The following is a 26,997-nucleotide window of genomic DNA, read 5'->3' as shown; positions in this document are numbered from 1 at the left end:
TTCCTAATATATCCTTTGATGCTTCTTAACTCTTTTTTTTTTTTTTGGTATGTTCTGCTTCTTCTCTTAGTGTTTGTATCTCTAAGCAATCTATTCTCCCTCACCATTCATCTGCCAATTACTGGGTGGATGAATGTTGAAATGGATGAAAACATTACTCCATTCCCTGATGCAATATCCATTTCCACATGATGTTCATCTTCCTCACCCTCGATTGCACTAAACATCTCTCTCTCTGTGTCGGCATTCACTTGTTTAGTTAACTGAAGGGTCAAGTTGATTGAAATTCTAAATTACCACAGTTTTCAAAAATAACTTTCTCTGAGAGAAAATTTAATGCTCAATACCAGTTAACATAAAATTAGAATACAAAACGTTTTTACCTGTAGTCACAAACTGTTTGCAATGTTTTGGTTGGTTTACCAAAACAATTAAATTGAAGTTTACTAGTCTCACATCCTCCTTGTTTCTTGAAAGATGAACTAGTAATAAGATTTTCTTTCAAAGTGTAACTGGTCAAGGCAATCATGGCTCAGCAAGATTCAGTCATCATTCAGATATCTAAAACAAGAAAAAAAAAAAAAAAAAAAAGAAAGAATATATATATATATATATATATATATATATATACACGTTATTAAGGGTATTTATCTTATTAAGGGTTTTTATCTTATCTCAGTGTTTGTAGTCAGTAAAATTCTAACATAAAAAAAAAACATATATATATATACACATGCACCTACATACACACACACACACATATACAGGGTGTTCGGGATAAATTTGACAGTTTCGTAAGGAAAAAGAAAATCTTCTTTGTATCTATTAAATTTAATGAATTGACAAAAAAACATTACAGGCAGAGTTAATTACAATACTATCAACAAGATTTACTCAAAATAACCACCATTAGCATCGATCACAGCTTCAATTCTGCTTCGGAACCTCGAACAAGCTGATGCTACAGTCTCCCTGGGAAGGGCCGCAAAAACTGTTTTAATTTTATCCATTAACTGGGCTTTTGTATTACTGGAAGTGCGATTGGTGTCTTTTTCAACTGCGCCCCATACAAAATAATCCATGGGGTTAAGGTCTGGGGAGTTTGGAGGCCAAACATTTGGACTGGTGAAGTCGTAGAAATTTTCAGACAACCATTTTTGACTTTTCCCAGAGGTGTGGCAAGGGGCTGAATCCTGCTGCCATACATACGGCCTACCATTGGCTACCCTTGTTATCCAGGGCTTGACTACAGTTAGCAACTCCACGAACAAAGCCCGAATTCCAATGCCAGGGTTCTTCAACACCTGTTCCTGCAGATTTGCGAGGAATTCTGCTGTACGAACGCAATCAGATCGTCTGCTAGGGATCTTTCTTCTTGCTACATCCTCGTAGTCACCATTGCAAGTCTCTAGTTCATGCCCGATTGTTTTTACTGTATTCAGGGAGCATTGGGCAGCAGTCGTAATATCCTTATTTTGATGGCGGGCACGAATCATCATGATACAAGTTATTCTCTTCCATGATTCAGGTGGGTTCCAGCTAGCTATCCATCCTTTCTGACATCTTGTCTATGAATGAAAAAGGGTCCAAACTTTTAAATGAAGAGAAGTGTGTGTTAATACATGTAACTTACGGAAAAATATAATTAATTATAAATATGTCAAATTTATCCCGAACACCCTGTATATATATAATGTACACATACACATTCCAAAACACTGAAATTTTATAAATATTTACATCATAATCACTCAATTTCTACAGGTGATAAAGCTTTAGCACATTCACACTCAGAGTGTATAGGAATGCTTCGGCACTGGGGTGATTGCCGAATATACGAGTGACAGGATATTTTACCAGTTATTGAACCTGTCATACTTTTAAAGGTGCTTAACTATGAATTTGCCAAGAGCACTAAAATCTTAGTTGTATTGCTTTTCAAACTTAAAATAAGTAGTGGTTCTCAAACTTTTAAAGCTGAAGACATACTAAATCTGTGCATTCCAATTTCTAGCACTTCTTTTTAAATTATTATTACATTGAACAGCTGAAAAAACTTGTATCAATAGCAGTGCTCTTTTAATTAGCAACACTTCACTTTATTATCCTTAATGCTAAAAACCCACTAATCAATTCTTTTCTCACTATACCTTATACAATTTCCAGGTAGTGTCCCTCCTTGTTCTTATTCCTGTTCCTTCTTCCATGTCAAAAATCCCAATGGTACCCATCTGATATGATTGAGACAAATGAAGTCAAACTTATCATCCCTTTTCCCTCATTATATGCCAAGCTCTGAAGATCACATTCTTTCAGTCTATCTTCAATAGCAAACATTCCAAGTCCTGATACTCCCTTTGCCTAACTTTTTAACTGTTTCTGCAAATGAAAAAAGAATTGGTTGATGAGTACAGTACAGAAAAGGTGTGAAGGATGCTAGAGTGGCTATATGGCAATTCTGTGCCATTATCAGATGTGTGTGAGATAAAATGGCACATCAGTAGTTTTTCTGGTAGCACAATGAGATGAATATCTTGCGTTTCACATGGAAGAATGAGAAAGTATGACAGTGGCTGTGGGTCCAAATGACAAACTTCTATAGGAAACTTTTGAAAGTTCTGTATATTGTGAACCAAACTTTGCTGGCTGATATGTGTAACAACTCAGGTGATTATCCTTTCCACAAGTATGGTTAAAAAAGAAAAATCCCAAGGGTTAACAGTATTTGCTCCTGTGATACCATATAACCTAAATCTTGAATCTTCTTGTACAACCTCTATTAAGTGAAGGTTCAGATTTCATAAATTTCTGGCATTTTCAACAGGTTGTCAGGATTTTGAAGAATTTTTGGCTTGGCTCTGCCTTTGTCACTTGTAGCCTCCATGACGCAATTGACTAACACATTGAGCTGTTAACCAAAAGATTAAGAATTGAGCTGTTAACCATTTTAGATCCCTGGGTGGTTCAAGTCCACCCAGGGGTCTAAAATGTATTTTTTGCCTCTGTAGTGCAATTGGAAGAACAATGAATGGTATATTGCATCCTTCAATTGGAAAAGGCCTAAGTTGGATTCTCACCTTGATGAGAGGAATCTTCATATGGTTTTTTTTTTTTTCCAATGGAAGGTGAGTTAGCCAATCTCATACAAATGTAGCAAGATTTTTTTTCTCCCAGAAACTCTGGTTTTTCATCCTGCATACAGACAAATCGGCCTTGAGGACACACACACACAAAAATACTAGTGGTGGAGGGCAGTAGAAGCAATCATTGTAGGTGATAGCAGTGGTGGTTTGCTGTAGTTGGTGGATTAAGTGATGGAGAGTTGTAGAGTAGGTACCCTCTCTCAATGAGTCTTTGGACCCCTTGGAAGTGTAATGTAATAATAGTCATAATAAACTGAGATTTTTTTCTTTCTATCACCAAGGACAAACTGCTATTACTTTCTTTACCAGGTTTGTATCAAATTCCCTGTGAATGTCTGGTATTTTGGATAAACTGCCTTCCAATGAGATGTGGATTAGTGAATGCCACAACTAGATACATTATGATCAATGATGGTTTATCTATGCTGAAAATATAGGAAGTTTTCTGATTCTAGGCAGCTCTTATCAGCTTTTTAGCACAAGTTACATGTCCAGCTTCAATCTGTTTTGTTTTACTCAACAGATTCCTTTCTGTTGTACACATCATCCCAAAGTATGAGACCTGCTTGGAATGGCTAACCAAATGTGACACGTTTACTTTGCTTAAATTAGTTGGTATTCTTTGTTTCGATGCACATGGATTAAGTTATTTTTTCAAACTATATGATGTTTAAATGATCAATAAATAATATTTTTTCTATACTGGTGTGTCTATTTCTGAACCACAGTTATTATATTTAAAGTTTGATTCTAAAAATAAACCTCACAAAACCATATCTATACTGCGATCACTGAGACGTGGTTGACAGAAGAGGATATAAAAACAGGAATAGAAGTCACTGGGTATAGCATTTTTCGCCAGGATAGGAGGGGAAAGCGTGGTGGTGGGGTGCTGCTTATGATAAGTGATGACCTATGTCCTCTAAGAGTGGAGAATTTGGAAGGTAGTGAGACAAATGATTTTGAGAGCGTATGGTGTGAGGTAGAGGTAGGCAAGACAGGATATTTAGTGGGGTGTTGCTACAGACCCAGGAGCACAGAGGATGGGGACCAGGAGATGTTTAGACAGCTAAGTTTGGCAAGTGCAAGAAGAATGATTGTTATGGGAGATTTTAACTTCAGTAGTATAAATTGGAGAGAGGAAGATGCATGTAACAATAGGGGAATGGAATTTCTAGAATTCTTGAGGGACAAATGTCTTAGGCAACATGTAACAGAGGGAACAAGAGGTTCAAAAATTTTGGATTTGGTTATAGCATCAGAAGAGTTGATAATAACTGAGTTGACGTCTCTCCCACCAGTTGGAGAGAGTGACCATATGGTTTTGACTTGGAAAATGAATAGACATGCAGGAGTATCAAAGAGACGGGAACTTATGTGGAATTATAAGGCAGGTGATTATAATAGTCTTAGACGTCAACTTCGGGAAGTTTCATGGAGGGAGGAATTGGAAGGCCAGGATATCACCAGTGCGTGGGAAATTGTGAAAGAATATTTGTTATCAGCAATGGTAAGTTGTATACCACGAGTGAAGAAGAGGGCGCAATTTGGAGTAAAGTGGATGACAAACAATATTAAACAGGAATTGCATGCGAAAAAGAGGCTATGGAAGAGATATAAGGAGACAGGTGAAGAGATGCATGAGGAATATAAGACACAGGCCAGAAGAGTGACTCGTGTGGTAAGGAAAGCGAAACTGGAATATGAGAGGAGATTGGCCCTAAGATCCAAAGAAAATCCTAGGGAATTTTTTAGCTATGTGGCCAGTAGGAGGAGAAATGACTGTGGAAGAATGATATTGTGGGATAAAAATGGGAATAGAGTGACTGATGCAGAGGACATAGTGGAATTGTTCAATGAACACTTTATTGGAGTATTTCATCCTAGAGGAGTCAGTTTTAATGCTAGAGGGATAGGACTGGTACGAGGTCTGGAGGTACAGGAGGAGAGTGTGTTTCAGATACTGAGTACTCTGGATGTCAGTAAAGCTGTGGGACTGGATGGTATTTCGCCACGAGTTTTGAGAGAATGTGCTAGGGAATTGACAATACCTTTAACGTGGCTTTTCAATGAAAGTCTGGCTTTGGCAAAGGTGCCCAGGGAATGGAAGGAAGGTAAGATAGTGCCATTGCATAAGGGTGGTAACAGACTGGAAGTGTCTAATTATAGGCCAGTCTGTGTGTCATCAGTAGTTGTTAAGATCTTGGAGAAAGTAGTGAGGGACCGTGTACAGCATTGGGCAGATGAGGGTAATGTTATCTGTGAGAATCAACATGGATTTGTGAAAGGACGCTCTTGTTTTAGCAATATGCTAGCCTTTTATAATAAAGTTACAAGAGCATTAGATGAGGGAAAGGCATATACTGCAATTTTCTTAGACTTGGCGAAGGCATTTGACAGGGTGCCACATGATAAGCTGATATTTAAGTTGCAGCACATGGGTCTGGATGTCAGATTGGTCAACTGGATTCAGGATTGGCTGTCTGATAGGTATCAGAGAGTTGTGTATGGTGGAGCAGTTTCCAGGAGGCAGAGGGTTACAAGTGGGGTCCCACAGGGCTCAGTACTAGGACCTATATTGTTTAACCTTTATATCAATGACATAGCCAGTGGATTGCAGGGGGATATTCAGTTGTTTGCGGATGATGCGAAGCTTGGAAGGATTATTAGTAATAGTGCAGATGTGGTAGCCCTGCAAGAGGATTTAAATAAGCTAGATAGATGGGCAAATGAATGGGGGTATCAGTTTAATGCAGCAAAATGTAAGGTCTTGAGGTTTGGGAAACATCGATGGGATGCTGCATACTCTATGGGAGGAGTTATACTGGAGGAAGTAGGGGAGACAAGAGATCTGGGGTTGATGATTGATAGAAACCTGAAGTTTAGGGGACATATTGCAAAGGTGGTGAAGGTAACACAGAGGATTGCTGCTATTATGAGAAGGACACTGACCTGCAGAGATAAGAGGGTTATCATTCCGTTGTATAAGTCTCTGATCAGACCACACTTGGACTATTGTTCTCAGATTTGGTCCCCAGGATTTGAAGGGGATAAATTAACCGTGGAAAGGATACAAAGACGGATGACAAAGATGGTTTCAGGACTGTACAAGGATAGTTATGAGGATCGGCTGAGAGAATGTGGACTGCAGAGTTTGGTGGATAGAAGAAGGAGAGGTGATATGATTGAGACTTTTAAACTGTTGAGAGGTGGTTACAGGGTTGACACTGGGGAGTTCTTTCGCTTGGTTGATCAGCGGGAAGGAGTGATGACAAGAGGCCATCCCTGGAAGTTACGAAAGGAAACTGTGAGCAAGAGGGTAAGGAGTGGTTTCTTTGTGTGGAGGGTGGTTGAGCCGTGGAATGCATTGCCTGATGGAGTGGTGGGAGCGAGAACGGTCAGTGGGTTTAAGGAGTGGTATGATAAACTTTGTGTTTCTCAGGGGGGGACTTCCCCTCGATGAGTCTTGACAGACTTTATGTCTTAGAAAGGACCTCCCTCGATGAGTCTTTTGACTCCTTGGAGGCCTGAATAATAATAATAATAATAATAATAATAATAATAATAATAATAAATCAGCTATTGAGTTTCTGTGCAATGAAAGCAATGCACTTCTTTGCAGCACTATCAACTGTTTTTTAAAACAAAACATGTAAAAAACTGCTCAATTTATTCTATATAACCATCCAACCATATAACAACCAACCAGCCAAAACAAAGTTCTGGCTGGATGGTTGGAATTTCATTAAATTTGGTATTACTAAGCTTAAAATTTATGAAGTTATATGGATTCAAATGGACTATTTTTAATAGCAAAGTAATTTGAAATGATACAAAATTATATGTGATGATTTAACTGAAAGACTGATAAACTACTCAATGATTTTTTTTTTTGTTGTTGTTGTTTGCTATATAATACTGTATTGCACATCAAAGAAATGAGAAATCTGCAAATTATGAGAAACACTGCACTGATATTTTCTTTCATAGAGAAAAATAAGTGGCTGTCAACCATCCATTTTTAGACATCAAAAGAAACAGTATTTTTATTGCGAATACTAAAATAGAAATACTTACAATAACACAACTTACAATAATGCATATTTCAAATTGACTTCAAACTATGAAAGCATTAGAATCGCATTTATATAAATCTTGAAATAATAAACCTAAGCATTCTGTTTTGAATATATTTTGTACAAGACTAATTTCACTACATGCATAGGTAAGCTATATGAGAATCACTGGGAGTGAGAAAACAGAATTTTAGCCAAAGATAAATTCCATTCCATTCTAATGTTCCAAGATAATGTTCCGGTCTGGTTGGGCCGAGTGGTTAGTGTATCAGCTCTCCAGCTGAAAGGCTGCGGATTCGAATCCCAACGTGGGCATGGTTGTTTGTCTGTGAAAATACTAATGGTGGTGGTGGGGGTCAGCGGTAGATGGCATTAATGGTGACGGAGAGTAGTAGAGTAGGTGCCCTCCCTCAATGAGTCTTTGGACTCCCCGGAGGTGTGTAATAATAATAATAATTTTACACTTCATTCCTTTTTTACATTTCTTGCTTATGACAATCCCACTCATGAAAGATTGAGTGAGACAAGCAAACAGCATGTTTTAGTGCTGTGGTGAGCTAAAGATCAGGTACTATAAAAACTCTGCTCTAGAGACCAAAGATGGAACTCTTTAAGTTAATTCAGATCACCAATAAGGAGAATGATCAACTGACATCATCCATATTATTAGAGGCTTGAAGTAAGTTTGAATCCCACTAGAGTGAAATACAAACTTACTTTGGACATGAAACCAGAAATCACAACTGCTAGACCATGACTTAAGCTTAAATTAAAAATGCCAAGAAATTATATTCGAGTGTAAGCAAACAAAGTTTGCACCTGAAGTAACTTCAGGACTGAGCAACTTGTATATAGAAGCTAATGACTTCACATCACTTGTACATCACTTAGTATTCCATGATGCAAGGAACATATCCTTAAAGACATGTATAATACTATGCATTATGGGAAGGGTCAATACCCAGACCAGTTTCGACCTTTATTGAGGTGAAAAAGTAAAGGGGATGCTCATCATAGGCCTCCAGTAGTTAGTATAGGCGTTCAAAAGAGCTTACTAGTATTAGGAGAAAGAAAAGACAGATTACATGCAAGATAGAGAGGAGGCCTCAGTTCTTTCATATCATCATATAGCCAAAGGCTATCGGTTTTCCTTTTTCACCAATCTCATACATATGAACAACCAAAAGAACAATTGAAACTAAAGGGCAAGGATGACTTATACCCAGGTAGTTAGCCCCATCTAAGTTAACTGCCTTGAGTTGACCTTCTCTGCCTGGGATTTCTCTCCAGTCAAGGATGCAATTGAGTATAAGACCGCATTGAATTAAGAGAATGAAACAATTTAAAAAAACCCTCATAGCAAAAACAGAGAGAATTTTACCCCCCCCCCTCGGGTGAATATTGCATAATGTGGGTGGTCTACACCATCTAGTGAAAAATTTGATATCTCCTAGAATGCTTCTTTCTAAATACAAAAACCATGTGACTGAACAATACAATTTCATAATATAATATTAAAAAACATTTGCATTTCATATTGCTGGTTTTCAAATCAGAATTTCTTTCTAACCTCCCATAAATGGTATTTTAATTCATTAATTATAAAAATCAAAATTCTTTTCCGTTGCTGACAGATGGTAGGCATTGCAAAAAAATAATCTGTTCAGTTGTAAAGTTATGGAATACCCAACACATTACATAATCTGTTCCAAATACGCAAGGTAAGAGGGCAGCTGTAGAATGCATGTTCTACTGCTTCCAATCGGTAACAGATATCACAAATTGGATCTCCGATGCTAAAGTAGCTCCATTTGATGGTACTGACTGGAAGGCAGCCATATGCAATTCTCCAAGCAAGATTCCTCCTGTTAGGGTATCCTTAGAACTTCAATAAGTTATGAAACAAAGTGTGGTTGTCAGTACCCAAATGTGGAAGTTTGCAGTAAAAGAGATTCAAGATTTCTTTATACCAAATTTCACTCTCTTTTTTTTTTAATGGAAAAATTGTCAATGCAAGAGTGCTATAGCAGTCTTAGAGTTAAGCACAGATTGTTATAGTATTCAGAAATAATCTCAGCTTGTGGACCTTTATAATCATTTATTATTATTATTATTACCCCAAGACCTCATGGAGTCAAAGACTCATCTGGGAGGTCCTTTTATCACACACATAGCACATCATATCATGTCTTAAACACACTCAAACTCCTTGCAGACACCACACTCTCAGGCAAGGCATTCCAATCATTTACAACTCTGCACGAAAAAAACCTGCCTCTCACTCCCCTACTCACACCCTCTTTATACAGTTTCCAGGGATGACCTCTGGTTCTCCCCCAATCTCCCACTATTTTTTGTAGAACTTCTCCAGCATTGATCCTATAACACCCCTTACCAACTTGGTCTCTATCATATCTCCCCTTTTCCTCCTGTCCACCAGACTCTGCAAATTAGATCTTTGCAATCTTTCCTCATACTCGACATTCCAGAGGTCAGAAACTACCTTAGTCAGTCGCCTTTGGACCCTTTTCAACATCTCTTCATCCTTCTGAAAACCAGGTGACCAAATCTGGGCACAATAGTCCATGTGTGGCCTAATCAAAGTCTTATACAACGAAACAAGAATCTCCCTACTTCTACACGTCAGTGTCCTCCGCATAATTCCTAGAAGCTTTTGTGTTGTCTTCACAATTTTGACTATGTATCACCTAAATTTCAGACCCTTATCCACTATCACCCCCAGATCTCTTATTTCCTCTACCTCCAACAATATATCTTTACCAAGCATAAATTTTGCATCCCATCTTTGTTTTCCAAATTTTAAAACCTTACATTTTGCAACATTGAACTCACATCCCCATTTCTGTGCCCAATCACTCAATTTATTCAAGTCTTTTTGTAAGGCCACAACATCTTCACTACTCTTCATAGTTCATCCCAACTTTGCATCATCTGCAAACAACTGAACATCTCCATCCAAATCTTCACCAATATCATTAATAAACAAGTTAAACAGTAATGGCCCCAAAACAGACCCCTGAAGTACTCCACTAGTGACTTTCCTTTTCCTGGATATCACTTCTCCATACACAACTTGTTGATACCTATCAGATAGCCAGTCTCCAATCCAATGCACTAATCTAATATTCAACCCCATCTGCTCCAGTTTGACTGTAAATTTAACATGAGGTACTCTATCAAGTCTTTGCAAAATCCAAGTATATTACTGTGTATCCTTCTCCTCTGTCCAAGGAAGCAGTCACTGTATTGTAATAAGTAAGTAGATTACTAAAACATGATCTCCCTTTAGCAAATCATGCTATCCATCAAAGATAAAACCATTGTTGTCAGCCCAACTCTGGATCCTGGTTCTCACAAGCTGCTCCAATAACTTACCCACAACACCTGACACACAGATAGGCCTATAGTTTGATGCTTGAGTTCGATCACCTCCTTCATGAAGTGGCACAATCTTGCCCTTCTTGGGAACTTGACCAAGTTCAAGACTTGTATTAAAAATGTATGTCAAGGCAGGTGTCAACTCCCTGGCACATTCCTTCAGAATACGTGGTGATATATTATCAAAGCCTTATATTGGAACAAGAATCCACCTACTTCTACACGTCACAGGAGAAGATGAAAACCCAGGTAGCATAGATGTGGTATTTTATGGATTTTTGAAGCTGTATTGTATAAATAGAAGAATTTTAAGACTGGAACCCAAACCCTCCATTCTTTTTTTTGATAGCTGAAGAAATTCCTTTAACTTTTTTAGTATTAACTGGACCAAGAAAATTGCACAGGCTTACTATATAATTGCTTTTCTTCAGCTTCTGTGATGTCTGTAATATTTATTATGTACAACTGAGCAAGAAAGATTATGGGTTTGAGTGCTATGGCTTTAGACAAAAAGGAAAGTGGCCCTATTGTCCAGTCTTCTAAGGTTTCAAAGTTTTTGTATATAAGTTCTTGAACTGGATCAAGAACTAGGTAATACTAGGTAAGTGGAGAAGGGAATTCCAAGTATAATGAGGGGTTCTCGTCCAAAAGGAATGTCTCCAAAATCTCATTTTCCAAAAACTTTTAATTTTGTCTTGTCTGCATTAGTAGTTAATCCATTGATCTTGCTGAATTTTTCCAAAATACCAAAAAATATATATATATGGAATCATTATCCTTCAAAGCTCCCACTACATCATCGGCATATGCATACCTTATCTTCATAATGAAGGAACTGTTATTCCTCGCACAGCATGTGTATTGTCAACTTCCTATAAAAAGGGTTCAAGAACCAATGCAAAAAGCAATGGAATAAGAGGACAGCCTTGCTTGACTCCTTTTTGAATTTTGACAGGGTCTGACAGGAACCCATTAACTAGGAGTGTGTAGTTGAAATAGCATAGGCTCCTTTGATAACAAACAGCATTTTTTTTACCTACACCAATTTGCTGGAGGATGTGGAACAGAAAGGGATGCCAGATATTACCAAATGCTTGAATAAGGTCTACCAATAGCACTGCCATTGACTGCTTTTTCGCATTAACTAAGCAGATTAGATAAGATAGCAGAAACAGATTAAATCCTACAGCATGGCCTGGAACTCCATACACCTGTGTGCTTTTAATTATATCTCATTCCCACTTTGAGCCTGTTATTAATAATGCGAAAAAATATTGTGTAGTCAGTATTAGATAGAGAAATAGGTCTCCAGCTGCTAATTAAGGTTCGATCTCTATTAGGTTTTGGAATGAGGACAGTATGGCTTGATACGAATTCACTTGGTATGTGTCCTGATGAGAGAAAGGAACTGAACAGTATAACTAGAATGGGAAGAATAAAATCCCAGGCCTCGTGACAAAGTTCTATCCTTAGACCATCAAGGTCCTGGGGATTTTCTTGTCTGGCATTCTTTATAGGCTGTGGTAATTTCAGATGCTGTAATAGGTCTGCCAAGCCCATCTTGGATATGAACAGGAAAGCCATTAATGTTCCAAGGGTCATAATTTCCAACAGTACTATTGTCTTTGTAATGTTTTTGAAATGAGTCAAGGATGTCTTGAGTGGTGATGTCTTCATCACCAACACAGATTTGAGTGATAGTCCTTTCTTTGCAGAATTTAGTGAATTGTCTATTGAAGAATGCAGCTGAAGGGCAATCTAAGTGTGGTTGTATTCTTATTTTAAAATTTCTTTCTTCTACTTGTTTCTGTCTTTCCACTACTATCTCCTGATATTATGGCATAGCATAGCATAAGTTTCCATATAGTTTCTTGTTTAATTTGCCTGTGGAATCCTCATATTTAATGAGGTAATACAGAAAGGAGATACTATGATTAATAAAGTGTCACTGGTAGGTCTAACTTATAGATTTTGGATGAACCTGATGAGGTCTTCAATCTGTGAAGGAGCAATTGTATACTGTTTACTTGTATACAAGTAATTTTATACAATTGTATACTTGCTTCTTGCAAACTGTTTAAGTTTATTACATTTGCTTTCCATTATTTCAATTTCATGTCTATCGTTCTTGATTTGGAAGCTAGTTATTTCCTTTCATGTAGATGATATAAATTATTATAAAAATGATATAGTGTATTCTTATAGGCTTAAACCAAAATATTAAATGATGGTACAACATGACAGAATTTCATGCCGGCTGGGGCATTGCCTGGTTAAACAAGGCCCCACCCCGTTGTTTTTGCCAGGGAATCAGGGCAAACAGCAAAAAGTCAGCTGCTGGAACAGAAAAGCACCTCAACTCAATATCAGCAGAGCTCAAGATTGGTACTACCAACATAAGAAGCCTGAATGAAAAAGAAATGGAGCTAGATGAGGAATTAGATAAGTACCAGATCGACATAATAGGGGTGACTGAAACAAAAAAGACAAAACTGGTGAGACCTTTCTGAGCAATAAATACAAATTGTTATATTCAGGCAATGACAATCAAGGAAAAGAAGTTGTTATATTCAGGCAATGACAATCAAGGAAAAGAAGTAGTAGCAATAGTATTTCAAGTAGAGTGATGTGGGCAAATATCAGAATGCGGAAGTGGACAATGAGATTTATTTGTGCCTGTGGTCCCACAGAAGTGGAGGAATTTTTTAAGGCTTTAGAGAAAGAGGCTGACACAATGAAAAATTGGTCCATGTTGTGGATCTAAATAGCAGAGTAGGAAATGATTGTCAGACATACAAAAATATTTTTGGAAAATTTGCAGAAAAGAGCAAAGCTAATAATAATGACAAATACTTGTTGGATTTCTGCTCAGGACATGGACTATTTATTAATAACACCATGTTCGAACATAAAAATGTGCACAAATTCACATGGAGAGAAGATGCAAGGAATACGAAAAGTCTTATTGACTATGTTATTGTTGATAGTGATGTTTTCTCTCTGGTGCAGCATACTAGAGTGTACAGAGGATTTGAAATTGGAAGTGATCGTGAGCAGGATAAAATTAAATTTCACATTGAAAGAAGAACATGTAAGAAAATTTTATAAAGTGAATAAAAGTTGAGCAGCCCTCATATGTGAACTGTAGACTAAAATACACAAACGTTATTCAAGAAACAATGAAAGAATTGAACAGGAATCAAACCTTGGAGATTCAGTGGCAAGCTCTGAAGAAAACGTTGATTGATTCAGCCAGACAGACATGTGGTGAGGTTGTCTGCAAGGATAGAAAAATCAGAACTACACAGGAAGTTAAGGAGGCAGTGAAGGAAAAGAATAAAGCATATCAAAAGCTCCTGGCAAATAAGTCAGCTAGTGCTCTTAGAGAATACAGAGACAAATGTAATGTAAGAAAGCTATGTAACATTTGTAAGACAGTCATGGGAAGACTTTGGTAAGAACATAGAAAATAAATATCAAGAAGGTGTCAAGATATTCTGGAGGTTGTTGAAGCTCAGAAATGGGGGAAAGAGTGCTGTAAAAGGAATTAGAGATGATAAAGATGATATGAAAACTGGAGAAAAAGATATCCTTGAAGTATAGAGTAATTACTTCAAAAAATTGCTAAATGAAACTAGCAGTGATGACAGCATAGACAAAAAAAAAAACAAACCCTGACCACACATGCAATCAGGAATACATATCCATAGGTGAAGTGGAAAAAGCCATCAAAAGTATGAAATGAGGAAAGGCAGCTAGAGTAGATGATATTCAACCTGAAATGCTCAAGTATGGAGGAATAAGTGGCTGCACTGCATAGTTCAGAATACCTGGACAGAGGGATGAATTCCAAATGAGTGCAGTAGAGCTCTCATAGTACCCATATATAAAAAGGGAAATAAAACTGAATGTGAGAATTATAGAGGTATTTCTCTACGGAGTGTTCCTGAAATGTCAGATATTAAATTAATATCCGACGTTTATAGATTTATGCCAGTATAGTTGAGAAATTATTGAGAAGAATTGCAGAAGAGAAGATTGGTGAAGAATAAGCTGGATTCAGGCCAAATAGAGGCTGTAAGGATCAGATTTTCACTTTAGGACAGATAGTTGAAAAATCATGAGAATATAACAAAGACCTATATTTAATAATTAAAGACTTATTTTGTAAGCTAGCCAAGTAAATAATAGTTTAATATCCGATGTTTCACTGACTAATATCTGTCAGCATTTTCAAAGGAATACACTGGTAGGCGACAGAAAGTAACAAAAACTAGGAAACTAACCGACAATTCTAAAAATTATATAAAATTATCACTGAACGTGAAACAGTGATATGATACGTGTGTCACAAGTACAACGTTTTATTTGTAGATATTTAATGTAATTTCCATGAAATTTCATTTCTTTTTGGTTAAATGATCTGATTAGAGTTTTCCATATATCTGGTAAGATTAGGCCTTGATTCTTATTTAAGTTACCTGTTGAAAAGGCGACTGTAGCAGCTTCTTTGAAAGTTCTGGAATGGTAGTTCTCTTCTATATATGACTCATATCCCATTCAATATTATGGTTGGTAGAGGCAAAGTGGGAAGAAAGGCTTGATATATCCTGTCTGTTATTCCTAACATAGCCTATGTGTTCCTTCTTTCTTGTTTCAAAACTTCTTGATGTCTGTCTGATGTAATTAATACCACATGAACAGGGTATGCTATAAACTCCAGAGTATTTGTAGAAAGGATGGTTATCTTTCGATGATCTTATAAACTTTTGTATGGTCTCAATAGGATTGAAGGTTACTCTGATATTATAAGGTTTTAGAGGAAGAGCCAATTTTTTGGATATGGTACTAACAAATGGAATTGTTATAGAGCTGATGTATTGGGTTGCATCTCGTTGTCTTTGCTGTATGTCACTAAAGAGAATCTTGTTGATGATTCTTATAGGGTAGCCATTTAGGGATAGATCTTTGGATATTTCCATTAATTCTTCTCGTAAGTCGCCAGAGTCTGTGGTACACTGAATAGCTCTTTTTTTGAGCATATGGATGATGCCGAGTTTCTGGGATATGTGGTGACATGAGTCGAAATGGAGGTAGCGTCCGGTGTTAGTAGGTTTTCTATATACCGACAGCTTGATGCTATTGTCAGTTTGTTTCTTAATAAGGATGTCCAAGAATGGAAGTTTATTATCTTTTTCAAGTTCCAATGTGAACTTGATTGTGTTGTGGAAGAAATTAATTTTGTTTAGATAATGTATTAGATCTTCCTTTTTGTGATTCCAAATGTTGAAGATGTCGTCAATGTTATTGCTGACCTTCATACCATATCTATTACAACAGTTATTCAATTTAGTCGGGGAATCTTGCAGGCTTGTAGCAGATTTATTTAGAAGTATAACATCATCCGCATAAAGCAAAGAGCTGACATTAACATCTCCAATTTTGATATCAGGTTTAATACTGTAATTATTCATAATGTGATCCATGTAGGCAATGAATAACAGAGGGGATAATGTACATCCTTGTCTGACACCAGATTTAATGTTAAACGATCTTCCTATACTTTTCTTCAATTGTAACTGCTGACTTACGACTCAAATAAAGACTAAGTATTGCTTGATATAATGCCCCATTAACACATACAACTGTAGCATTTTGAATAGCTCCTCTCTTGGCACCTTGTCATATGCATTTTACAGATCTACAAAACTTAAATACAGGTCATCATGATGACCTTTTTCTTGACCACTAGTATTAATAATTAAAGACTTATTTTGTAAGCTAGCCAAGTAAATAATAGTTTAATATCTGACATTTCACTGACTAATATCTGTCAGCATTTTCAAAGGAATACACTGGTGGACCAAGCTCTCATCACTCCTTGTCCTAGTAACTTCCAACATCTTTCTCTAAATCCAGAGTAATTTAATAATAAGGTGAAACACCTTTTGGCAACTCGTATAGGTAAATATCACTTCTCCATTGCTTCCACCTTAGTATCACCACCTCTGGGTCTGACTCCCACTGATGAGACCACAATAAGGGTCAAAACCAGTCTAATGCTATGCACCAAGGGCCATTACACCAGTCTGTGTAATGGCCCTTGGTGCATAGCATTATACATGTCCACATGGAGATGTGCTTTGCATTATGGGAGATACTAGGACAAGGGGTGATGAGAGCTTGGTTCACCTTTATCAAGAGTTGCCTCAGTCCTAAACATACTTCAGGCGCAAACTTTGTTTGCTTACACTTGGATAAAGGATTAAACTAAATTTATTATATTTACATTCACATATTTTATCCAAGCCTTCATTCTTCAAGAGGTGTACTAAGGCTGTACAAATAGGCATATCATAATCTGCTTTCACATCTCCACACCTGAAATAACTAAATAGCTATCAGCATAACAACAAAAACTGATTCTGAAATGGCAAAAAGCAGGAAAGAAGTATTTTATTAAAGTATTATAACCAAATGACAGGCATGCTTGCTAGTCTGTCGCCAAATCTTATTGCTCACCAAAAAAAAAAAAAAAAATCTCTTGGCACTCAGTGCATTTTTTTGATCATGTTAAAGATTTATGCTCAACAGCTGACTCCTGTTTATTGTTGCCTTTCATTCTCTCCTATTCCACTGCTATCTATCCAGTAGCTTGCAAATGGTTCAATATTCAATCAGTCATAAGAATGGCAACAAATCTCTGCCATTTAATTACTGTCCAATTACGCTCACTTCAATTCTTTCTAAAGTAATGGAGAAAAACATTAACAATCAACTTCTATGCTACCGTGAGGCCTTCCTGGCAATTAACAATTTTAAGTATAGTTTCTGCCACTGTTGCTCATAAATCATGTATATGTTATCCACCTTTGGACAAGTGCCATGGAAAGTTTACGGAAACTCAAGTGATCGTTCTTGATATTTTCAAGGCAGTTAATCAGGTATTGAACAAATGCTTACTAAATCAGCTTTCATCATATGGCCTGATTTCTGTAACTTTGCTATCCATCCACCATTACATCTGCATGCACATGTAATGGTGGATGGATATTGATCTTCAAATTTGACAACAAATGCAGGTGTTCTAGAAAACTGTTTTCTTTCACCTGCTCTCCTCTACCTTTTATATATCAATGACCTCCAGCTGACTGTAAACCCAAAAGGTTTTTGCCAAAGTATGCTGCACCTATCGTTCCCATTTAACATACCTTGCACTACACAGATTACCAAAACTTCTATAATCATAAATTCTGATTTCTAAATCACTCTTTCATTACCTTTTCATTACCTAAATAATAACAGGGAAGCAGCGGGAGCTCAGGGGGACAAGGAGACATGGCATAGGGAGAGTAGATGTCGAAAGCAGCAGGGAATGTGTGTATAAAGATGGAGTATATTGCGATGTGGGTGGGAAAGTTGAGACTGAGCAGACGTGTGGTAAGTGGTGACAAGGGTGATTGGGCAGGTGCGGAGAGGAAGTTTCAGAAATAAGAGGGAGAAATGGTTTCAGTGATCGAGTTTATTCACCCCAAAATCATTGGAATAAGTGAAACATGGTTGAATGAAGATGATATTGCAACAGGAATAGAAATGGAAGAATGTAGTATTTTTCTTGAGGATAGAAAGGGCATGAAATAAAGTAGACATGAAAGGGAGAATAGTGGCAGTGGTTATGAGACAGTGTGGTATAATGTGGAGGTTGAGAGGAATAAATATTTAGTTGGGTGTTGTTATAGGCCTGGGAATGTGGTGATGAAGAAATGTATAAACAATTCGGATTAGTGAACAAAGGAAGGGTAATTATTATGGGTGAATTTAATTGTGATGGTATGGACTGGAATGAAGAGACAGCATTTGGGAATAAGGAAAATGAATTTCTCGACTTCTTGAGAGATAACTATCTAGGCAGCATGTAAAGGAGGAGGTGCAAGGATCTAGTTTTAAATCTGATCATCTCATCAGAGGATGTAAATTCTGAGTGGGGTTTCCCACTTTCCTCCCGTTGGTGATAGTGAAGTGATCACTTGGGTTGTGGCTAGTCATATGCAGACTTTTGTGAGAAAAGGATATATGTGAAATTATAGGCTGGTGATTAAGACAAGCGTAGGAGACAGCTTGGAGCTATAACATGGAATGAGGAGAGAGTGGTAAGGAAATACCGCTCAACTCCTCATATGGACTATTGTGCACAGATAAATGCTGCATGGGAACTGACAAAGAAATACATAACATCAATGTGTGAATGTATTCCTAAAGCCAAGGTTGGATAAGATAGGTGAAAAATGGATGAATGTGGAGCTTAAGCATGAAATCTGGAAAAAGAAAGTACTCTGGATTCAGGAAGTACAAGATGAATAATAGTAATAATCAGTCACATGAAGAGTATAAAGAACAAGCCAGAAGAATGACTCAGTTAGTAAGGAAACCAAAAGTAGAGTATGAGCAGAAATTGGCAAATCAGGAAAAGAAAAACCCTAGAGAGTTTCATAGACATGTGGCAAGTAGAAGGAAGAATGATCATGGTAAGATGATGTTAATGGATGAAAGTGGTAGAATGGTAACTGCTGCAGAAGACATTGTTGAGATATTCAGTGATCAATTTATAAGTGTGTTTCAACCTGATCAGGGTAGAATCGTGAGGAACTTAAGTGTAGAGGGCATAGAAGGGAATGGCTTAATTGTGAGTGAGCAGGAGGTATTTGAGGAAATAAATAAGATTGATGTCAATAAGTCGAAAGGATTTGAGGATATATCACCATACCTCTTAAGGGAATGTTCCAGGGAATTGGCATACTAAGTACAGTGGTGTACTTAGATTTTGCAAAGGCTTTTGACAGACTGCCACACAACAAGCTGTTATATAAATTGAAATAGATGGGACTGGATAACAGACTTCTGAGTTGGATCATTGATTAGTTGTCGGATAGGTATCAGAAAGTTGTATATGGGGGGGGGGTATCCTGAAAGAGAAAGGTCACTAGTAGTGTGAAACAGAGATCAGTTTTGGGGCCATCGTTGTTCAATTTGTATGTTAATGATATTGGAATGGGATTTACAAGTGATATGTGCAGCTGTCACACCATGCGTGTATATCACCATGCATCTTAAGGGAATGTTCCAGGGAATTGGCAGTAGCATTGGCATGTTTAATAAAAGTCTTTACAACAGCACAGGGTCCAAGGGAAAGGAAGGAGGGTAAAATTGTTCCACTGCATAAAGGTGGTGATAAGGCTGTAGCTTCAAATTCTAGGCTGGTCTGTATATCTGGAGTTGTGAAGGTACTGGAGAGATTGGTGAGAAGTAGGATAAAGAAATGGGTTGATAACAGCAGTATTCTCTGTGATTATCAGCACAGGTTTGTCAAAGGGAGATCATGTTTCTCTAACTTACTTATGTACTATAACAAGATGGAAAATACTTGGATAGGGGAAATGCATATACAGTGGTGTACGCAGATTTTGCAAAAGCTTTTGACAGACTGCCACACGACAAGCTGTTATATAAATTGAAATAGATGGGATTGGATAACAGACTTCTGAGTTGGATTTCTGACTGGCTGTCGGATAGGTATCAGAAAGTTGTATATGGGGGTGTGGTATCCCGAAAGAGAAAGGTCAGAGATGAGTTTTGGGGCCGTTGTTGTTCAATTTGTATGTTAATGATATTGGAATAGGTTTTACAAGTGATATGTGCAGCTGTTTGCAAAGGGTGCAAAACTGGGAAGAAATGCAGAGTCAAGCAGATGTTATGGCCCTACAAGAGGACTTGAATAGATTGCATAAATGGGCATGTAAGTGGAACTATCAGTTCAACGTTGCAAATTGTAGTTTTGAGATTTGGTAAGCAAAGATGGTATGCAAAGTATACACTTGGTGAAAGACTTTAATGGAAATAGAGGAGATGAGAGATCTAGGAGTAATGGTGGACAAGAATCTAAAATTCAGGGACCACATTGCACAAGTTGTGAAGATGTCACATCAGATGATGGCAATGATGCTGAGGGCCCTGACATGCAGAAATAGAGAGGTTATGATGTTATTGTATAACCCCTCAATCAGGCCTCATATGGATTATTGTGTCGGCACAAGATTTGGTCGCCAGGTTTTCATAGTGACGAGGATATGTTGGAAAGGGACCAGAAGATTCACGAAGGTAGTCAGTGGTCTCTGGAATGGGGAGTACGAGGATAGATTGAGAGAACGCAAGTTGAATAGCCTCTTGCCACTTACATCCTCTGATGAATAGGAGGAAGAGGGGGATATGATTGAGACATATAAGCTAGTCAGAGGTTGTTATCAGGTTGACGTGGAAGAGATTTTTCATAGAATGGGAGAGGGGGGTAGGACAAGAAGTCATCGCTGGAAATTGTATAAGGAGGGTATGAGCAGAGGAGTGAGCAGTAGGTTCTTTGCATGGAGAGTGGTTGGTGAGTGGAATATATTGCCTGAGTATGTTATGGGTGTAAACACACCGAATTAGTTTAAGGCATGGTTGGATGAGCATTGCGTGCAATAGTGTGTACTTCCCATGACGAGTCTCTGACTCCATGGAGGTCAAATGTTAATAATAATAATCCCCTTTTATTTTTTGGAAAAACTTCTTTTCTTTTGACAATCCTCTAATCTCCAGACAAGATAAATTTCTCCATATCACTAACCTTGACTCTATTGGTCTAAAAATTTTACAAATTTTGCTTTCTCGGCATCCAAAAACTAGGTTCTCATTATCTGAATGCATGATTACTTATGACCAGCTATTAACTCTATACAAACCACAAATCCATCCATCCATCCTCTGAATAACGATAACATTATTCAGAGATTGGATGGTTTGAGGGTTAGTTATTCACGTTTATCTTGGCCAGCCTGGTTGTCCAAATGGTTAGCAAACCTACTCTCTGACCAACAGGCTGCAGGTCCAAATCCTAACGTTGGCATGGATATTTGCGATTGTCTTTAGGTGGGAGACGAATTTTATTGTCTAGTGTGAGACAACAGCCATGCTAATTGGAGGCCTGAAGTGGCTTGAAAAAGTTCCATGTTTGGTCTCTAGAGCAGGATTTCTGGACTATGTAAAAAATTAAATAAAGTACAAAAAATATATATAAAACAGATATATTTATAAATATATCAGTATATATATATATATATATATATATATATATATATATATATATATAATCATGGACTTCTACTCGGTTGTTGTGATACATTTTTAAAAAATAGATTTAATGACTTAAACCAAGATAACTTATAAAGTTTTAATGAGAATAATACAATTTTGGCTTATAACAGCCTTCTAGTTGTATTATTCTCATTAAAACTTTATAACTTATCTCGGTTTAAGTCATTAAATTTGTTTTTTTAAAAATACACACACACACACACGCAGGCATCCCTTGCTTAATGCGGGATTTGATTAATGCAGTGAAATTAATTGCGACAATCCCTTGATATATGCAGCAAGTGTTTTGATTAACGTGCCTTTAAATTTACCACCGAAAAACATACAAACCTTGAGGAGTGTTTCCTGGCCGAGAGAAAGAAAGTCATAAGCAGATGACAAGCATTAAGAGTGGGTATATTACAAGCTCCAATTGTTCTGCTGTATTTAAAAATTACAGCAGAACAATTGCAGTTCATGACTTATGGGAGCAAGTGTCTTTTAGCTGCATGAGAGCTGTTTGGAAAAACCTTTTGCCAGAATGCGCTAATGACTTAGGTAGTTTACAAAATCCTGTGAACAACGTGGTTTGAAGAAATCAATGCAATTGGTGAAGACTTTGGTTTTGATGGTGTTGATGCAGCAGATGTTAAAGAGTTATTGGATTCAAACTCAAAAGCTTTCAGTGACAACGATCTTCTTGAAATTGCACCACAATGCATATATGAAGACAGCGAACAAATGGAATGTGAAGATGAAGTTCCAAAGGAGATAACAATCAAAGAACAGGACGGAATATTTCGCAGTTTAGAATCACTGAAAAAGCAAGTAATGGATATGGATCCAGATGTTAATTGAAGAATGTTTGTTTGCCGAAGTCTAGAGAGTCATTCTGCTTGTTATCGTAGAATTTACGCTGATAAGAAAAACTAACACTGTTCAAACGACTCTTGATAACTTTTTTGATAAAAAATTGCAGTAAATAATGTAGATACAAGCATTTATTACACATTTACTTTGCATTCATTTTTTATCTTTCCTAAAAGAGCGCCACATATAAAACGAATTATTAATACAGTAATCGATCATGAATGAATTGTAAATTTTACCACTGATTATTAGATTTGATTAACGTAATTTTGATATATGCGGTAACATCGAGGGATTAATTAACTGCGCTAATCGAGGGATACCTGTATATATATATATATATATATATGTGTATATATATATATATACTAGCAGAGTTCTCCCCCCTTGGCACCTAAGGTGCCTACCCCCCCCCCCGAGTTCTTTGCTGGTAAGACAAAAAATGCGACATAAAAACGTTTCGAATTTCGGCTTATCATTTTATATATGTATAGAGTAGATATATCAGTTTATATATATTAAAACTGATAAATAAATAAATATATATATATATATATATATATATATATATATAAAAAACCACAGGAATCCTAAGATATAAAATCTGCTATACGTTTGCAAATAAACTTTTGTGGGAAGGAGCAACATAAGCATACAATGCGATTTTGATGCTATATAGTCACTTCTTTGCTTCACTGGGGGAGAATGAAGCCTTCTGCAAGAAGTGGAAGGATCACAGATGCCCTCTCCACAAAGAGTTAGTAGGATAATCATAAACATCCATACCCCTGGCAGGATTCGAACCATCAGCCTCTTGGCTGGAGAGCAGATATGTTAACCATGCTCGAAGAAGCCAGCCTAAATGAAAATTTAGCATGGCTTACTAATAACCCTTTGAAAATATTACCAGAGATCTCTGGAGTCAAGGATTCACTGAGGGAGATCACATCACCCATCTGACCTTTTCTTGAATTAATTCATGCTACCTGCACTCACCACCTCCAAAAGCAAGCTACTCCAATGAAATCCCACTCTATGAGATAAAAATCTAGCTTTCACCCTTTTCTTTACTGCACTCATTCTTGATTTTCATGGATGTCCTATCATCATCATCTCCACACCATCCATAAAATAAAAAATTCCATCTACTGGTGTCATATAGGATACCAGTAGATGAAATTTCAAAGTAGACGGAAGTCAGCTATGTGGACAGATTGAGAATTTTTGAACTGCAGATGCTCACAAACAGAAGAAAGGCAACTGATAGCAACAGTCCAAAAATTCTCTATCTGTCCACATAAGCTATACTCCACGGATCCAATACCATTTTTAATACTCTCCTTTGTACCTTTCTTGCACAGTACCTGCACCAACTCAGAAACCAATTCTCTGCATCATAGTCCAAGTGAAGTTCATAGCAAGGCCTTGTAAAGAGGCAAAATGACTTCATTGTCCTTATATGTCAGTGTTCGTTTTAGCACTGCAATTATCCTTGGAGTTGCATTTGCAATCTTTGTTTTATACAGTCTCTAAACGCCTAGTCTGTATCCGGATAATTCAACGACAATTCATGGCGGAGACTAATCATTTCGAGGAAAATTAATTGCACGAAAATTCATTTGTGGATATATGTGAAAAAAAAAAAAAATTTCCCATATAAGAAATATTTTTAAAAAATTTAAGAAATATTTTATGTATTATTTAATATTTTGATTATATTTAGCTTTTTGAAAATTCTTATTCGGTAAACTTATTCATCATGGATATATGTGAAAAAAAAGAAATATTTCTCATATAAGAAATATTTTTAAACAATATTTTTTTAAAAAATAAATATTTAAGAAATAGCCAGCCTAGTTGGCCAAGTGGATAGCATATCCGCTCTCCAGCTAAAAGGCTTGAGGTCGAATCCTGCCATGGGCATGGATGTTTGTGATAGTCTGTGGAAATACCACTGGTGGTCAGCAGTAGATGGCATTGGTGTAGTTGTGGTCAGTTGGTGATTGAATGGTAGAGACAAAGTTGTAGAGCAGGTACCCTCCCTCGATGCGTCCTTGGATTCCCTGGAGGTGCCTAATAATAATATTTCGATTATATTTAGCTTTCTGAAAATTTTTATTTCGTATGAAGTTATTAATATTCTTTCTCACTATAAGCTCTGTAGATGGAATATTAATTGTTACAGAATTGGGATAGGACGGTTAGAGAGAAAGAGCAATATATTTAAGACTATTTAGGGAGAATAGTTATATCCAACTAATATTTATAGTTAACTATTTACATATTCCTATTGACTATTCTATTAATAGTTAGAATAATTATTAGAGAGAATAAAATATTTAAGAATAGTTAAGGATAAAGGGCACAATAGTTAAGAATATTTTTCTGTTCTGCACATTTAGACATCCATCCAGGTGTGATATTTTTTTATCTGAACTAATTCAGAAGGTAATGTTTTTCGGTTATTGAATACACGTGTATTTTGAAAATAACTCCACTTTTCCTACATAGCATAAGAAAGATATCTTGTATGCTGTTAACATTTCCAGAGCTAATTTAAGTTCATAGGTTCACTTTTGAGTAATTATAATAAAGAAAATGATAATAAAATTACATAATTCCTTTCAATTATTTTGTAAAGCAGCATAAACTAAATTGCCATCTGTGAGTGGAATATTAGTCTTTACCTTTTCCTCCAATACTAGTATTTGAAGGAGTGAATTCTCCATGCTTGCTGCGCAAGCTCATTAATTGAGAAAGAAGTAATATTTATTTATTAATAAATGCATGCATTTATAAGCATTCCATTTAGGCTTTTATTTTTGTAGAGAGAAGACATCTTAAGCTTGTGCGGCAATAATTGATTTTTTACTTTGTGTATCGAAGGCAATGCTTGCTCGTCTAGTCAAAGCTACCTTGACTTGCTCGGTTGTAGGAGCTTCCAGGTCCTCGCTGCAGCACTGTGATTTCATGCTCATGCATAGCCATTTCCGCTCCCTTCACATTGTCTTAAACACAAGCCATATGCAGTCAAAGTAGTTCTAGCCAGTGAGCTTCAGCCGGCCTTTACAAGTGCACGTGTTGCTTGGGAAAATTAAGTTACAACTAACTTTTTATGACGATGTTATTGACCAGTACATAAAGATGAATTGTAGGGTAGAATTTGTATCGAAAAAGTTAGAATATCATTTGTAAAAAATATCATTTGTAAAAACTATAAATTTCTAAATATATAGTTTTAAATGGTCAGTAATTCCGCTAATCAGACTTCAATCACACCTCTCACTCCCTGAATGATAACAAGAGCAAGTGTGAATTTCAAGACCAGCATTCACCCGAGTATTTGCTATACAGGTAACCCTAGCATAACGCAGTACTTATACAACGCAGTTTCGATATAAAATGGTCTACAAATTGTAGTAACCCTTGTTGAATGCACTTTCGATATAAGACTGTCTACAAACTGTAGCAACTCGATCTTTTCATATATTTTTTAATGAGCGACTTAATAATCAAATTTTATCTTCGTTAAATTTACGTCTGCCCGTATCGCACATGTAGTTATAAGTAGTGAATTTATATTAGAGGGAAATACCCTTTAGCACTCATGTATGTCATTGTTTACCATATAAAGTATTTATTGTTGAAAATTGTCTTTGTTTTCTGCCAGGAAAGCGCATTAAAAATCATAAGTGTGTTAATCTGAGCACTTTATTTTTTTGGTGAGTTACATACAATATGCAAGGTTTTTTTTTATGTAAAAAAAAAAATATGTATATAATAATGGCCACTTAGAGCATTTTTGCAATATGGTTGAAAACGAAATTAATGAATTAATTGATGGGAAATAGATTTAAATGAGGAGGAACTGGTACAATTAATAGATGACGTCAAACCAAATGGCAGAGAAAGTTCTGCCTTAAATTCTGATTGTGATGAATCCGTTAAAGAATTCAGTTTAAAGAAATTAGTGGAAGGATTGGACTTGGCAAGAAAGTTATTTTAAGGATAATGATCTCTCAATAGAGTGGTCCAGAAAATTCACGAGACAATTGGATATTTGTTTAGCTCCGTATTATGAACTTAATAAAAAATTGCAGCATAGTAGTAAGCAAGATCTTATTACTCACTTCTTGATAACTAAACCAACTGAAGTATGCAATGAAAATTATACTAATGATGGCCACTCGTAAATGAAGAACATCTACGAAATGTTAGTTTTGGAGTGAGTGATAACGATTAAAATATACACTTTATTTTATTTTGCCTAAAACATTTATGCATTATGTGCAATGAAGTTTACATACAATTTATAGTTTTTTATAATTTTGTACTATGTATTT

The 26,997-nt window shown here is 36.6% G+C and overlaps 1 protein-coding gene across 4 annotated transcripts in view; it reads right to left on the bottom strand.

The window, feature by feature from the left end:
- Positions 1–26,997, bottom strand: part of LOC150108853 (uncharacterized) — a 383,408-nt gene that overhangs the window by 298,028 nt on the left and 58,383 nt on the right. For all 4 annotated transcript variants that reach the window (XM_090403785.1, XM_090403777.1, XM_090403770.1 and 1 more), the window contains one exon: positions 384–561. The gene's annotated coding sequence lies outside the window, so the exon portion shown is untranslated. The remainder of the gene's footprint in view (positions 1–383; positions 562–26,997) is intronic.

The sequence above is a fragment of the Typopeltis vanoorti genome, chromosome 2, assembly GCF_054136105.1.
Source record: "Typopeltis vanoorti isolate ZY-2024b chromosome 2, IOZ_Tvanoo_1.0, whole genome shotgun sequence".
NCBI lineage: Eukaryota > Metazoa > Arthropoda > Arachnida > Uropygi > Thelyphonidae > Typopeltis > Typopeltis vanoorti.
Note: the sequence above shows the minus strand (reverse complement) of the source record. Positions and strands in the feature narration are given on the sequence as shown.